The following is a 16,853-nucleotide window of genomic DNA, read 5'->3' as shown; positions in this document are numbered from 1 at the left end:
CTCGTAACCTGATACACGAACAGCGAGGGCTGCGACGCCTCCGCTAAGGGAAAGCTCCTCCTTCCCTCCCCGTCAACACCCTCAATGAACGAGGAGACGACGTTCTCTTTAATTATTCGCCGCATGTTAAAATCATTAAATTGTTCTGGTGATAGATACAAGGATGTATCAAGTGTCGAGCGGTTCCTTGTTATAGACTCTTTAACAAGTGTAAAGTCGACTTTTTTATCGTAAGTTCGATCAGGTGTTGTTCCTCTTGTAATTTTTTCATTCTTGTGCGATACATTTCAATTAGTAAGTTTCAAATTAAAATTTAGATAAAATATAGATCGCTCGGAATTAACGCGAATTTAAGATTTCATTACATGCAGTACAAGAGTTAAAAAAAAAAAAAATACTGAATTACTCAATAAAAGTCTTTAAAAGATTAATTAGACGTAATATTATATAAAAGTGGTGAAAATAAAGGTGATACACGTCTAATTAATCTTTTAAAGACTTTTATTGAGTAATTCAGTATTTTTTTTTTTTTCAACTCTTCTACTGCATAATATTATGTAAAAGTGATAAAAATAAAAGTGATATAAGTGTGTCTTGTCTATTGCAGACATCAATGCAATTTATAATACAAAGAAAGTTTCAAGGGATAAGAATTTTACATCTTTTGATATTTCACAATCAGAAGAAAACAACGTTTCACGGTAATATTATTTCTGAGTAAGAAAGACATGTTTGCGAATTATTGTTTTACTCATCAAATTTCAGAAAGATGACTTATCTCATTCAAGTGGACTTTCCATCCTGAATAATCCGCGGGTACAAGGTCGAAAAGAACGGCGACGTACAGTCGCTTGTTCCTTCTCTGAGAATCATCTCTGTGATGACGCCGGCATCGACGCCGCCGGCGACGACGACGAAGACGACGAAGACGAAGACGACGAAGACGAAGACGACGAAGACGAAGACGAAGACGAAGACGAAGACGAAGACGAAGACGAAGACGACGACGACGACGCCAACATCCAAAAATAGGGACGACATTAGCGCGTAGACTCGTTTCGCACGGCTCACCGGACCGCGTCGACTTCGCGGATGCAACGTCTTCGGCTGCCAGTAATTTTAGACGCCAGAATCAGATCGTCGCGATCAAGTTCTTCATCTCGGAAAGTCCCGGCCGGTAAAAGTGACATCGTAAGTTTATCGTACGTGCGAGGATATGCAGCCTGAGCCGCGTTCCGCTAAACTTTTCACCGGGGAAAAATGGATTCCGAATTCGCGTCGAGGAATCTGTCGTTGACAGACGCGTCAGCAGCTGATGCTGCGGGAAAAGTTGGACGTTCAACTTGCGCGAGGATTTACGAGCTTCTCTGCAGACTGTTAGGCACAGAGCGAAATGTGTTGTATTACACTGCCATACAAGCTAGGTAAAAAGTTTTCCAATCGCCTTCTATTAATCCATAATCGACTCGTACAATTGAATTTACAAATTTGTCGTCGAAAATAAAATAATTATGTTTGAAAAGTTTCAATCTTTTAAGTTACACCCACACACCCACACACCCACACACACACACACACACACATATATACAGAGAAAAAGAGATGTAAAAATATAATTTTAAATTAAAAATTACTGCTAAACTTTACTGTGTGTTGCTTCGCATGTGGCGAGTGTTGGACTTACGCCATTTGGAAGCCAAGAATGATTCGCAACACATATCTCGCTCAACGATGCTGTTTGTCGAAATGTATTTCGGTATCATATCCTCAACAACATTCTTGGCGAAACTACAGAGTCCACAATATATGCAGAGAGAAAGAGAGAAAGATATCGCAATCGCAATAATACGTGGAGACGATATATAACAAATAATGGGATCAAGTTCGCGCTGATTCGAAGCTTGAATCTCATTCACGAGAGATTGTTCGATTTCTACGTGACGTCTCGCCATATGTTTTACTGAGACGACGAAAGTTCGAAGAAGATTCGCGAGCAACTATCAATAATTACGAGATAATCAGCCGGCAAATGTAACAAATGACGAGGTAAAATATTAAAAAAAAAAAATTAAAATTAATCACCACGTCGCGAAATACTAAATTGCAAAAGCTCTGGCTGTTCGCCAGCAGCCATTATCTCGTCGCGCATATCTTTCTATAAATAATACGGCGATCTACGATCATGTAACTGTAAGCTCCGTAGTTTACGACACTGCCGTTATCATTATTGTTAACGGTGTGTTTCGATCGAGTCGCCATCGTCATCGTCCACCGGTCGAGAGTATAGCGTCATTGACGTTGTAGATAATGATCGCATTAACGACGTAATCATCTGGCATCTCGAAAATTAACGACGGTGCAACTTTGTTTTGCGCAAGCTGGCGCAGAGAGGAATTGTCGGAATTTAAAGATATCTGCTCCATCCCGCCAATGACAGTTGCCAAGAGTATCCCACCCCCGAAATATCACGGTATTCCGTTACGTTGGATTTAAAATCCAACCGATAAGAAACAAGAATAAAGTCAGATAAATCGATGGATTATTCAAACTCGGCTGTTATAAATTATTATACATATGTATAATCGTATCCCCCGAGAAAATTTCTTTTTGCCAACGAAAACTTAATCTTAAATCTTAAAATAATAACACACTAAAAATTGTAAAAGAGATTTCATCTTACGAGCGACATTTGTAAAAAGAGAGAAATATTTTTTAAATAAGAACAAGATTATTTCAAAATATAGTTCACATGCAACGCGGTATCGTCAAAGCAAAATAATAGTTTCATAATAGTTTCTTGCAAGAATTTTAAATATTACATTAATTACATGAAACTTTAATAGCTCTTGTAAGAAAACTTTTAATTTTGTTGTCGACTTCATAAAATGAATTCTATGAAACAGACGATAAATCGTTGAGAATTCTGCAATTATACAGCAAAGTTTAGCGAGTGGAATGTTCACCTTCAGTTTGTGTCTACTAGAAGAAAACACGGAGAATTACATGTCTTTGGTATGGTACAGGGAGCAGAAGAAAGCAGTAGATGAAGATGAAGGAAAAGAAGAAAAATAAAAAAAAAAAAACGAAGATGGAGGAGAGAGAGAGAGAGAGAAAGAGAGAAGCGAGACAGAGAAGCCTGGGTAAGTTATCATTCGAGTCTGGACCAGGAATAGTCGCGCCATGTGGTGGCAGCCGTGGGACTGACTATTTTCGGGTAAAGACAAATTTGGCGCGGCGAAGCGCTACGCGAGGGAGCCGAGAAGCTGAGCTGAGCTGAGCCGAGCCGAGCCGAGTCGTCGCGTGATAGTCTCGAGTGTAGGCTTACATGTGCACACGATGATGAGGGGGGTGCCGGCTCCTCGTGACTCGAGAGGAGAGGCCAATGGGATCTGTGCAGCCATTTTTAGAGGGCTCGTTTCGAAACGATCGCGCTCGAATGCTTTGGCAGCATTCAGTCCGAAGCGGTCATCCGGGTTGGCAGGATTCTGAAGTCGTGAGAGGAAGTCTACCCGAATCCTTCTCTCGACGATCGTCGATCGTCCGCGCAGGAACGCGCCCCAGGTGTATTGCATCGAAATGATCTTTCGGGGCGCGAGGATATAACGCTTTCGATATGTTAAAAGGGTGTTTCAGATTCTTCGTTGAAGAGCTCAAGATCTTTCAGAAGGGATTACGTAACGGCATTGCATGCGCGAAACGAGATTGTGGCAAGGACACGTATCAAAGTATCGAGATACTAAATTCGAACATCCGATGGATGTCTTCGGATGACTTCCAATCGGGATGAATAGAAGAGAATGGACCTCGCTCTGGGAGACCGGACCGGAATTCAGATGAGTTAAGGTCGATGACCGGACGACCGTTCCGTGCTTCCTTACTTCCCATAGTGAATGTGACGTATGGAATGTAAAGAAGTATGGAGCTGGGCTCTGGTGAACTGTCGCAAGGCGGAATCGCTTATTCTCGAAGTACGAAATGACGAAGATGGAAAAGCTCATCGAAAGAGCGAAAGATAGAAAGGATAAGAATGTGACGAAAGAATAATGACAGCAAGGATATAACAGTGCCGTGTGTAAGAGTCAAACAAATGTATTCAAAGAGAAATCTCGCGAGAAACCTCTTGTACGGTGCAGGATCCTGGGATCGGCAGCAGCCAGCTGCCAGAAATAGATTGCTTTCGCGCAACGAACGGCGATACGGCTCCGGCATCACTCCATACTGTACATATGGTCCTCTATTTATGGCTTTGGTGCCGCTACCATGTGGTCACCACTTTTATTAGCCCCACGAGATACGAGCTCTTCGTCATTCTTAGCGCGATGACAGGACTCGTCGTCTCTTCGTATCCTTCTCTTCGTTATCGTCCAAAGCACGATATCTTCTCGTTAAAATTATCGTTTACATTCTCTATCGCGATTAGTTATCTCTTCGTCAGAATATTTAAATTGCTCGACTTGATTGCAGCGACAAGGAAGACGAGATGCGGAAGGAAGCGGACAGGCGGGCGAGGAAGAGGACGCACGCGGCTGAACGCTGTTTTCGAGCCCGAAATAGGACCCACGCACAACCGTCGCCATGTTTCCAGAAATAAGTTCTCCGGTTACAGGGTCTATTTCCGCTTCGTGGGCCGGCGACCGGTGCCACGTTCGTGGCATCGTGGGTTGGCGGAGCCGCGGCGGAACCATCAACGTATGCAGCTGCAGGTGCGATTTCGCGATCGCACATAGGCAATAGGGAAACATACCTACCCTACACGCGCGCACGATACTTGGTTTTGGTGTATTCGGAAGAGAAGATACAGTGTCGCGCGCGGTTCTAACTGGATGGTCAGTCAGTGACGTCAGTGACACTCGGTGCGATCGACTTATGATTTACGTAACGAGAACGAGCTAGTTCTCATCGCTGCGAGCGACAGTAATACGATTAGGTGAATATATGCACAAGACATGTAATCTTGGGATGTGAAACCGCAGATTTTTCCCGTCATCTCTTCCAATATTTCATTTTTTTTTTTCCAAAATATAAGAAATGTTATTTTCGAAAATTATATTGTAATTGATTATTGTTATATTGCGCGAAGAGATTTCATGCTTTCTGCAATAGATATTTCTATTAGAGACTTATTGTTAACCTTATTAGAAATTATGATTTAATTTCAATGATTTGATATTATTATGAAAAATTTAGTTTTATTATAACGCTTCACATTTCTCCTATATATTTATAAAATATTTTTTTCGGTTATACATTCGGATATTTGAACTTTTCCTACGACATCGATGTGATTATTCGACTGTGCAATTCGTATCGACATTCAGCCTCACGAATTTTGACGAACATTTTCGCGATTTGATTCCGAGTTCCGAATGATACGTCGCTTTCGCATAAGTGGGCACGAATTCATCGACAGTAAAATAGGTTTGCGCATCGTGGCAGTAATGCTCTTGATTAATCCGAATGAATTACCCTAATATTATTGCCGTGAAATAATAATATTACTCCCGGTATTATCAGCTAATGCTGCCATTTGCATTAACGTCGGTACCTGCTAATTGGCATCGCCCATCGCGTTTTGTCTATTTGTCGTACGTGTTATACGGACCGCCTGATTATGCTAATCACCAGCGAATAATAACGCCTTCCGTTCGAACGAATTTCCACCAAATTCGTTCGAAAAGAAAGTCTCTACAAAATAAGAAGAATAGTTTTTTTTTTTTTTTTTTTTTTTTATAAAAGTCGCCCTTTCCTCTCATCTGCAAGATTTTTTAATTAATTTAAAGTCGATGAAAAGTGAAAATTTCCCTCTAGATTTTAAAGCAGATTAGAAATAAGATTACAATTTTTTCAAATGATTATTATATAAGGAAAGATGAATGTTTTACAAGCTGAGAGCTGAACTTTGATCAATTTCATCCGTCACTCCGTCAAAGATGCCGTCAATTCATCAAGGGTTGGTAAGTCATGGAGGGAGCGCGAATCACGCAACGCTTCGCGGATAATCGCAGATAGCTGGGATGCAACCTTGGCACGTTTTCGGCGGGTCGATAAACGCAGGGTGGCAGAGACGAATCGGTGGTCAAAAGCTCTCGGAGAAGAGAGGTCCGCGGGTTACGTAGCGGCCACGGTGGCAGTGGATACGAGGGTCGAATGACAGAATCGCGCGTGGTATTGGCTGCTCGGTACAATCGTCACGTTCGCCGCGACAATTTATGACGATTGGAATAGCGGCCGTTACGTGTCCGCGCGATGCAGCCAGACTGCGAGAAAGCTCTCCCTGGCGCGCGAGACCTTATCAAACTGCTTTAATTAGCGCGAGATAGAATTCATGTTCCGAGTCCGTAAAAAGGATATCGCGATGTCTCCGTTACTCTCGATTTTAATCTTCAACTCTGGGGCGAAAGAAATGACTGTAAGTTTTTTCGAAACTGTGTGTGACACGATATATCCTTCACTTCCATTAATTATGTTGTTACAAAAACCTTATAGATAGATATCATTTATCATTGAAATTTTCGGTAGAACTCAAACTACGAGGGAAAATGAGGGAATTAAAAAAGTTTAAATTGCGCGGAAATTTCTACTAAATCGAGTTCGAATCAGACAAACAAGAGAAAATGAAAGAGAAATGCTGAGTTTTCTCTTTCTAAGATTTTTTTTACATAAAAGGAATTTTCGGATAAAATCTGAAATATTATCTCTCGTGAATGACTATAGTAGGCTTAACAAGCGTCGTATTATATTTAGTTTTCCGAAATAAAATATTATCTTATTTCCACGAGTGTCTTGCAACGTAAATGATATTTAAGGACCAGATGAACGAATGAGTGAACGCGGCTGAAATTGTGCTATAATTAAGTCCTATACGTTCCAAATAATTGCCGACGTTCCTGTCTTGTCAGCGGTCGCCGTGTCTGTCGTTGCGGCTGCGAACACCGATAGTTAACCGAATCTCGTTATCGACACGTTTCATTCCGTGAACAAGTTTCCTTTTCTCTCTCGTTCACATAATCGTTTACAAGATTCTCCGAATCGATCATAAATGCGCCAATTATCTTCACGCTGATAAAAGTAATTTTTTTTTTTTTTTTTACAGTTTGCAAAGAAAAACCTTAGATGAATTTAAGCAATAAGAAGTTTGGAAAATTATAAAATTAGAAAATATCTTGACATCTCGTAAGGAACCAACATATGTTTTTATATTTTTGTCTAATGTAATATATATATATTAAATAATAATTTATTTATTTATTTATTTATTTATCACATAGAATGTAGCCATTTCTCTTTATGTCTTGTTGTCTATATTTCTATATTTGTATCAAAGGGAAATTTTTTCCGTTTAAATAAATAAATAAATATGTTTTTATATTTTTGTCTAGTGTAATATTAAATAATAATGTGAATTTGAAAGCAATCGTCCTCTCATGAAAATTGGCAATACATTAAATTTTAAAATTATATATCAAAAAGTACTTTTCATCCTGTTTCATTTGATCTAGATTAATCTAATTTTCCGGAAAGCAGTCTTTCTATTCTACGATGAGCGAACATCAGCATCTCTTTGGAATATCGCGGGCTGGTCTAATATCGAATCGCATCTTCGCGAATTTCGGTTCGAGTCAGCGAACCGCACCGTACAAAACTTCCGGATTCGGGAAGAATCGCGTCCGTTGGTTTATCAAAGTCAACGGGTCGACGATCCCCAGATTGAGTCACGGAGCGCGTTTCTCGCTCGAGACTATCTCGCGCGCGTCCAAAAACGCGAGAAACGGACCCATCGCGACATCGCGAATACGACGGTGGTAAAACTCGAGATGCTCCCTAGTATTATAGTTTCCTTCTTCCGCTCTTTTTTTTTTCCTCCCCTTTTTCCGCATATGTACATCCGTCCAATTTTCGTCGTTTTCAATGGGGCCTCTCGATGCTCGCTCGATAAATCCATCTAGACGAAGAGAATATATCCGCGCGTTTGTCAGTTTCCGCACGTAAGCGAAACGTCAGCTTTCCTAGTTTCTTGGCCGCGAGCCGCCGTCGTACCTAACTCTCGAACTTCTTTCCCCGACCCTCTTTCCTCTCTCTCTATCCTCACCGATTCTTCTTCGATATATCTTGCGACGTCGAGGCGGTCAAGAAGACACCTCGATTACTCATCGAAGGAACAACGGCCCTTTATTTTTCTACATTAAACAATAAGAGAATAGATTAACCGATTAAATTAACATATTAAATATTCCGATGAAAGAATCTATATAGATAAAAAGAAAAGGAAGAAAACATTTTCTAATAATTATCTACATTATTATATAATTTTTTATTTGTACAAGAATTTAAAAGAATTCAAGATCTATTTGCATAGACATTGGACGGGGATGGCTAATAAGAATTTCGCGACACACCGCGACTTGCAAAGAGAGAAGACAGCGATTTTGCTATTAAATCGTTCGATAGGACGTTCGAAGGAGCCGCCGCGATGCCGATGTGGCGAAGACTGTAGGCGACTCACGAAACGGCGCTTCGACACCGATTGAAACTCGGCCCTCCGGGTCGAAGGCGTTGAGTGCACTTCTCGAGGCATGACGCGAATAGCCGAGCGGCTCGAGGCGCGTTTGAACTTTTAAAATAAGCGCGGCCCTTTCTGCGGCTATCGTTTCGGCAGGACGATCACGCACGGCCACCCGTCCAACTTGGCCGGCTAATCAGAAAAATCCACACTCCGCTGCGCTTATTGAATTGTCTTGGCCCGGGCCCGAGATACGACCTCATCGGCTCTTACTGCGTCCTTCTCGCAGCAAAGACAAGGCAGAGAGGAAGACAACCCTTCCATCGCCTTTTTTCCCTGACCAGAATACTTTACGCGTTTACCTTTAGCCTGCCTGTCTATCTCCCGTATTTTATCTCCTTTTTATTAATTATTTTATAGGTCTATATTTATAAAAGATTTATTGCTATAGAGATTTCAATATTTTTAAACTTTCCTTTTCAAAGCACAGTCTTTGTCTGAAATTATTTATCGCTACGTCGCAAATCCGATTCGTTCAACATTTTCTAAAATAAATTCTTTAATCTTTTATGAAACAATCTTCTGTATAAAAAAATGAGCGATTTATACATACTATAATGTAAATCCTCTATTACTTATATATTTTATTAAACTACCTACACGAACATTTTAACTATTTATTACTGTTACTATTGTATAATTTTTTGCATCACACTTTTGTACAATACATTTTTAATTGTATATTCTCTCTTGATTTTAAAACTCTTTTCTTCTCTAGCAGAACAATAAAGATTTTTTCCCACTATTATTACTAGTACTTTCTACCTGTTTTTATTCGCGGTAATATCTCACGAGTTCTCGAAACGGATTCAGATGAATTATAACGACGCATAGGGATCAATGATGGCAAGTCGTATGAATCTTATATTCCTACCCTCGTTCATTCGCGCAACCTCTGGCCACGACCCATATTTTATCACGAAAGGTCTTCGTAATCTGTGAACGTGATAACGGATTGCGGCGCAAAGATTTTTTGCGTCTTATCTTTGGATGCAGTTTTTATATTATTTTTATGAAAATAAGATTTTTTTTTTTTTTCATATCTTTGGTTTCACACCATAATCTTTCTTCAATAACTTCAAATTAATTCTTATTTTTTTTTTTCGTGACTGTAGAATGTACTGAAAATCAATTAGGAGAAAATGATTATTCTTGTAATTTATTGAGGTATTTGCACGTCTGATTTGTCATAAAACACGATTCTGAATTTTGATACGAACCTTACGAAGCATCCTTTATAATGGTCGCTGCTCAGAGGGGAGGGGGGCGGGGATTAATACAGCACGAAATTGCAGTCTGGGAAACCTCTCGAAATACTCGGCTGACAACGAGCGCCTGCCATTAAATCCGGTATAACGTTATAATATTCTCCGACGGTGCTTTGCGCCTAATGCAAGTTAGAGTTCTCCAATTTTTTACTAATATCACGATAATGACTTGCCGCAACAGCTTGGTCTCGCTTAATTAGGGAACTTTTGTATATTCGCATAATTAGTCCCTTTAACGGACTGACGTAAACTAGCTATCCCGCGTGATGTTTCGCGATATTAAAGCGCAGCGAGCTCGGCGTGCACGGTAAAAGCTTTTTCCACGGAGAATTTAATTCGAAGCACGGAAATCCCACGGAAGCGTCTCAAAGATCCGAGAAAAGATCCGCTCGTTTTTCCACAAGATACATTTTCAACAATTTTTTTACGAAGAATTTAATGTGCAAGTTATATGCGCAGATTCCTTTTGCTCTGTGTATGACCTAAATCTTTTTAAAATTCAAATAAGAATGGCGAGGAAAAGATCTCTTTTATTAGCTGACATATAAATTACGTTTAAATATATTCTCGCAAGGAAATGTGATTAAGCTTTTATAAAAAGTATAATTATATTCATGCGAAAGATTGCGCACATGCTAAGAATTAAGCTCGGTAGAAATTCCGTTACTCCGAAAATGATTTTATGCCCGTTCGGAGAAGCAGTAAGACGTAATATTTTAATCATGAAGTGAGAAAGGGACCGAGTGAAGGATGCATATTTCATATTCTCATGTAAATCGCGCACACGGAGAATTCATCCCGAGTGTACATCGACTCTCGTGCGCTGTTAATAGGATACAACATTATGAGAAGGATTAAATTATGGCTCGTCAAATCTCTGGCCTTCAATATTTAATCCGTAAACTCGCTTAATACCTTCCGGCCTCGTCGGCGATATAGGATCCAACGTAATCATCCTGTTTTCTCCACGGTACCGAAGATGATTTCATTTTGATCAAGCTACCTTTTCCTTTTGCCGAGTCGTTACTTTGCTGAATTGTTTCCACGGTTGCGACATTAAATGCACGTTGCAGAATACAAGTGTACCAAGTACATCACAATCTGCAGGATTTACTTTCTTCTTATCTCTTTATCGTACATTTATTTTTTGATCATAAATTTATAAATATTTTTTGCTTTTTCTACCATTACCGAATATTTCTTTTTAGTCTCATTTTTTATATATCTTCTCTCTCTCTCTCTCTCTCTCTCTCTCTTTCTCTTTTAATAAAAATATAAAATAATAATCTTGTTATTCAAAGAAGATAATTTTACAATAAACTTTTAATGATATCTAGTTTGTAATTTGTTTTAACTTTATTATAACGCTCGATTTACATAATTTCCTATTATTTATTTACAAATTATACGATTTGATTTACTTATTACATACCATCTCTGTCTCTCTCTCTCTCTCTCTCTCTCTCTTTATCTCTATTATTGAATATAATGAAGTTATCGTAAACTCTATAATCAGAAGAATAAAGAATCACTTGGTTCCAAACGAGTAGCTTAAATACGATAATACATATAGTATGTATAAATATTCTTGGCTCCTAACTTAGGCAGCATGAGTGAAATGAAATTCAGAAACGTAAGGAACATTGCCGATAGTTAAGGCGCACTTTGATGTTTGACCATGTAATCTTTTTGAACAACATTCTTCATTCGAATCCCCCGCTTATGCTTTTTAAAATATTTAAATTCAACTAAAATATCACATTAACTTTTTTATTCCATAATTACTGGCAAACAATTTTATATTCATTATAATCTTATATTATTGACTTAAATAAATTTTTGGAGGAAATAAAGCAAATTATATCGCGAAGTTTCTTTCAATAGCGTTTTATTAAAACGCTGTCCTTGTTTTGCGGTGCGTTAAAGTAACGCGAGAATAATTATTTCGCACCAAGTTTCGGGCATGCTAAAAAGCCGCGCGTCAACAGCCACGGCCGATATTAATGGAATAAAGTTAGTGTACACATATACCCGAAAGCGCGAAGGACGTAAGGCAACCGCGGAGAGATACATCGTGACACGTTGATTAATCGGAAAGCAAGTTTCCGTCGACGCACCGTGGAAAAAGTAGATTCGTCGAACAAACAAACTCAATTACGCTTGTTCTATCCGATATTTCTTGTCTCCGATATACGTTCACGGTGTCTTCGCATTCGATTTCACCGAAATTCGTTTCGCGACTTCACTTTTTCTTAGTTTCTAATCATCCACAACTATTCTTTATATTTGTTTTTAGTCGGAAATAAATTATATTCTGCATTAGGAAAAAAAAACTAGATAGAGTCGTAAAAAAATTTAACACGCAAAAGAAACCTGCAATAACTTAATAATTAAAAAGTTATTTTATCAGAATTAATAAACAAAAGGTTATACACCTATGCACGTGAAGTGCGGTTAAAAAAAATCTATTAATAAAATGAAAATTGGATATATCTAGGATATATCTTATATACTTATTTTTTTTATGTATTTTATACTTTTATATATACAGCTATTTTTCATATTATTATTCCATTAATTCAGGATATAATATATTTATATTCCATTTTTATTCAATTTTCTTTTTTTTTTTTTCGATTAAGTACGGCGAGAATAAGTCGAATGATACGCAAGATAAAAAGTAGTCTTTCTCATAACTGTTCGAATTCCATCGTCGCTATCAGTCGAGATCTTCACGAAGCGAGCGGGCGCGAATTAGAGATTTAATCTGGAAGATTAGTTTTTCTATCATACCCCCCGCTTCTCGCGGCAGGAGAGCGAGAAGAGAAGCCCTTTTGGCTCGAGATTCTCGAGAGGTAGGCAATATGTGTGTCACGTGCCGCTTCGTGCAGCTTCCCCCGCGCCTCCGCCACCGATGTCTACGGCCCTTCCGGGGGTTCTACGGGTCACGTGCTGCGCGTCAGAGCCGTGGGGCGATGGAGGAGTTCGGGCTGGGCAGGGATGGGTCGCTCTTCGTGAACCGCATACCGAAAATCCGCCAGCAGCGACCCGATAAACACTGACACCTCGGCGCGCTGAAAATCGAGGGTCCTGAAATTTCCGACGATGTCGGTCGCGACGGATTTTCACGGGCACTGATCTAAACTCGATCTTCCGCGAGATTCCTCGACTCTTTACGCCTCGAGAAAACGCGCTCCGTTTTGAGATGCCCGTTTTCTTTTGCATCCTCCTTTCCGATAAATCTTATTCTAGCGAAATATCGATTTGTTGTTACGTCATATCAATAATCAGAAGATTATTGCAAGATATTGTGACATATTGAATTAATAATAATTTAAAGATTTTCGACTGAGCAATAATTAATGGATATTTGTTCGTGTTGATAGCCACTTTTCGAATTTAGACTAATAAAGCGTTATATAATAGTTCAATTGCAATCGTAAAAAGTCTATTTAATAATAAAAAAAAAAAAAAAAGTATTTTTTCGTTTTTTTCTTGACGATAGATCAAATTTATGTATGAATAAAACGATATTTCTCTATGACAGTCACTGTATATATGATCGTTAGAAACTTGTCCAAGATGAAGAACTTTGTACAGTTTTGATACACGGTAAAAAATTTTGTGTTACATTTAACACATTTCTCGTGTCCCAATTTATCTACTCTAATTTTAATGTTAATTTAACAGGAGGCAAATATGTAAACAAATAACACAAATAATTGACACAAAAATGTGAATTAGTGCAAGATTTACTTGTTAATTGTGTTGTTTTAACTCTTAGAAACGTTGAATATTAACTCAATGCAGAAAAGTTAAAATAACACAACGACAGTATGTTATATTAACATAAGAGTATGTTAAAAATTTAACACAAAAATTTCACTACACAAGAAAATTTCAACGAAAATACAAAATGTTTTTTACCGTGTAAGATAGAAAAGAACAGAAAAACAAAAATAAAAAAAAAATTATAAGAAAGTAAGATTATACATGAGTGCCTAATAAAACGCAGTTTTTCAGATTATAGAAATGCTCGCAAAACCTTCATATTCCTGCTTTGTTTCATAATATATAAACAGTAAATTTTAAATAAAAATATTTAAAAAAATTTAAATTATTCCGATAGAAAAATAGAAATAGATAAAAAAAAATAGAAATAGATTGATGGAATAAAAGTTTATGTAAATAAGATCTTTTTCCTGTTAAAGTACTCTTCTTCATATCAGAAACATCAAAGCCAGAAGGATCTGGGAAAAAACCATTCGCGAGGACGCGCAGACGAAAATACCACTTCGTAAATCTGAAAGATCTTAATGCGCAAAAAATAACGTCGTCTTCCGGAACTCGGGAGGGTTGTCGTAATGGCGCGTTTAGGGCGAGCGAAAGCCGCGAAATGTCCTTTTCGAGTAATCGTCGATCGTGGAAACGGAGAAAGAAGATGAAAGTGGGTCGAGGAAGACGACGATGAGCGAGAAGGAGAAGAAGGGCTTCGGGCTTCGCGAGAGGACGAGGACGAAGTCGTGCCGCGCACCCCTTTTTCGCCCTATTACCATAGCAATGGTGGCAAATCAAATTGAATAAAAATTTATGTATCAGAAGGGCAATAAAACGGAATAGATTTGGGGCACAACGCGACGGCAGAATGAGGCCGAATCCATCAGCCCAGCTGAGATCCCCGATAAAGCAGGGGATCTCGTCGTTTGGGTCCCATGGACCCCGTCACCTCCGCCCATCCTGTCGAAGAATCCTTTCGCGATATCCGCCGATTGGGGCGAGAATCGTCGTGGAATTGTTGCCGCGAAATTTATTCCACTTACACATCCGCATAGGCAAACACAAGCGCGTATAGAAGGGCTTTACCGTCCTGCTGCCCTTTTCCTCTCCACGGGCGACGAAATCGGCTTTACGATATTACGCTGCCCCTGGAAACCCGGGACATCCGGTTTATACGTCCGCTGCACCTTCGTCCTGTATTCTACTGCGTTTCGTTCCGAGTATGCCATCTTTCAGCGCGGTTTTTCTTTTTTCTCTTTCTTTCTGTCTTTTTTGTTTTTTTTTTTTTTACACAAATTGCGATTTCTATACGGAAATTCGCAATATTATAAAAGGATTCTTTGCATATGCTTTAAGTGTTTTAAGTTTTAATCCTAATAGCTGCTTAATAGTTTTTGATATCTTGTACAAGAATGTAATGTCGATGCAAATTTATTAGGTACAGTTATAATCAAGTTATAATCAAAATTTAAATATAATTTTTGTTTATTAAGTATATATATATATATATATATATATATATATATATATATATATATATATATATATATATATTTTAAATACACTTTTTAATATTTATTTTCAATTATCACGTAAAAAATGTATTAGAATTTATATTATAGTTTTATGAAAACATTATAGATGATACGCTCGTTCATTGATGGGAATGTTGAAAATATATAAAATTAAAAAAACGGATGAAAATTGTTCTCGTCTTTTGTTACGCGTTCGGATTGGGTTTACTTTCCATTTTCATTTTGTATTCGTTACACATTCGGCACGTCGTATTTGTTTGTTAACAAAACTATTCTCTTGAAGCTGTTTCCAAAAAAAATCTTTAAAAAACTTACACATCTTTGAAACATTTTTCGTTTTAGGTTTTATGTTGCTGCTACGATAAATAGAATTTAAAATTATTTTTAGATTCTATTTTTTTAACAAAGAACATTAAAAGAATCTTAGAATTAATCATAAAGAAGAAAAAGGGTGTTTTAGATTATTACAAGCTCAATTACAAAATTTTAATTTAAAACATTTATTTTTAATCTTTTGCAAAAATATGTATCAATAATATTATTGGTAAACTAAGATTGATAAACTGCGACATAATTTGTATGTTATGTTAATTTTACTTTCATGCGAGATTACATACAATGTGCTTTTGTAATACGGATCATTAATTAATAATAAAAAAAAAAATAATAATTACAGCTCTTATCACTTTTGTCTTCTTATGTATTATATGTTTCATTATTATTTTTCTTGCTTTTTTTTCGTTTCGTGCACATCGATCGAAGGATATCCCGCGAAATGATGTTTTACACGGTGTCCAAATCGTTGATAATTCGCACGTGTAACTCTAATTAATGTTGACGTGTCTGATAAAACAAAATAACGATTACCGTCGCGTACCGCGAGAAATGACATTATCAATTTTTGGTCGCGTAATTATGCAAAGCAAATGTTGCTAGCCCGATAGATGCGTCATGCACGAGCCAATGCATTTTAAGCAGACAGGGGAAAGGGTTACAAAGTAAACAACCAAAGTAGCAGCCTCGAGAGAACGGCAGCCACGAGTTTCGAGTTATATTTCACAACGCGGTCCGTCGAATCAGAAAGTTCGTTTATTTTCCTCTCAAGTACGCGATTTGATTTACGCCACTCTTTTGATGAATAAATCTGATATCTTGCAGCAAAATATCGCTTAACATTTTAATTTTTTTATATTTTATGTCAATTATCATTCGCAAAGAATATATTCCTTAAAAATCAGAAAATCTGAAACATTTTTTATCTTCAAAAATCACAGCTATCTTTTTCTCCATTTTTAACAAAATAATTTATCAGCGCTCATTCTCCGAGTAACAAAAAAAGTATGATGTCAACATCTTGATGTACTTTCGCATATTTTCTCCAGGAAACTCTAAACTTGTACTATTTCCATCGTATAATCTTTACGAATTATTTTACTTCCACTTTCTCTCTTTTTCTCTCTTCCTGTGTAACGGAATAGTGATGTTTTCGAAAAGTGCGACGAGTAAATAAATAAGGTAAATAAATGACGATACGATAGGTTCGGCGCTCTCTCGATCGCGAAACACCTCGATAATATTCAATTTCATCTCGACGTCACGATGATGCGCTCGTCGCGATGCGTTTGCGGGATCACGCGAGATCTTTTCGTCGTTTCTTTAACCACAAAGATCGCGCACCGGCGCGATATACTCGGGGCGGTAGCTCGTAGCAGC

General features: G+C 38.0%; 1 protein-coding gene and 1 pseudogene across 1 annotated transcript in view; one reads left to right on the top strand and one right to left on the bottom strand.

The window, feature by feature from the left end:
• The window catches only part of LOC140667870 (E3 ubiquitin-protein ligase MIB1-like), a 60,825-nt gene that overhangs the window by 17,451 nt on the left and 26,521 nt on the right, over nt 1–16,853 (bottom strand). The window lies entirely within an intron of this gene.
• LOC140667645 (uncharacterized) lies at nt 1,261–9,545 on the top strand (annotated as a pseudogene).

Source organism: Anoplolepis gracilipes, chromosome 7, assembly GCF_047496725.1.
Source record: "Anoplolepis gracilipes chromosome 7, ASM4749672v1, whole genome shotgun sequence".
NCBI lineage: Eukaryota > Metazoa > Arthropoda > Insecta > Hymenoptera > Formicidae > Anoplolepis > Anoplolepis gracilipes.
Note: the sequence above shows the minus strand (reverse complement) of the source record. Positions and strands in the feature narration are given on the sequence as shown.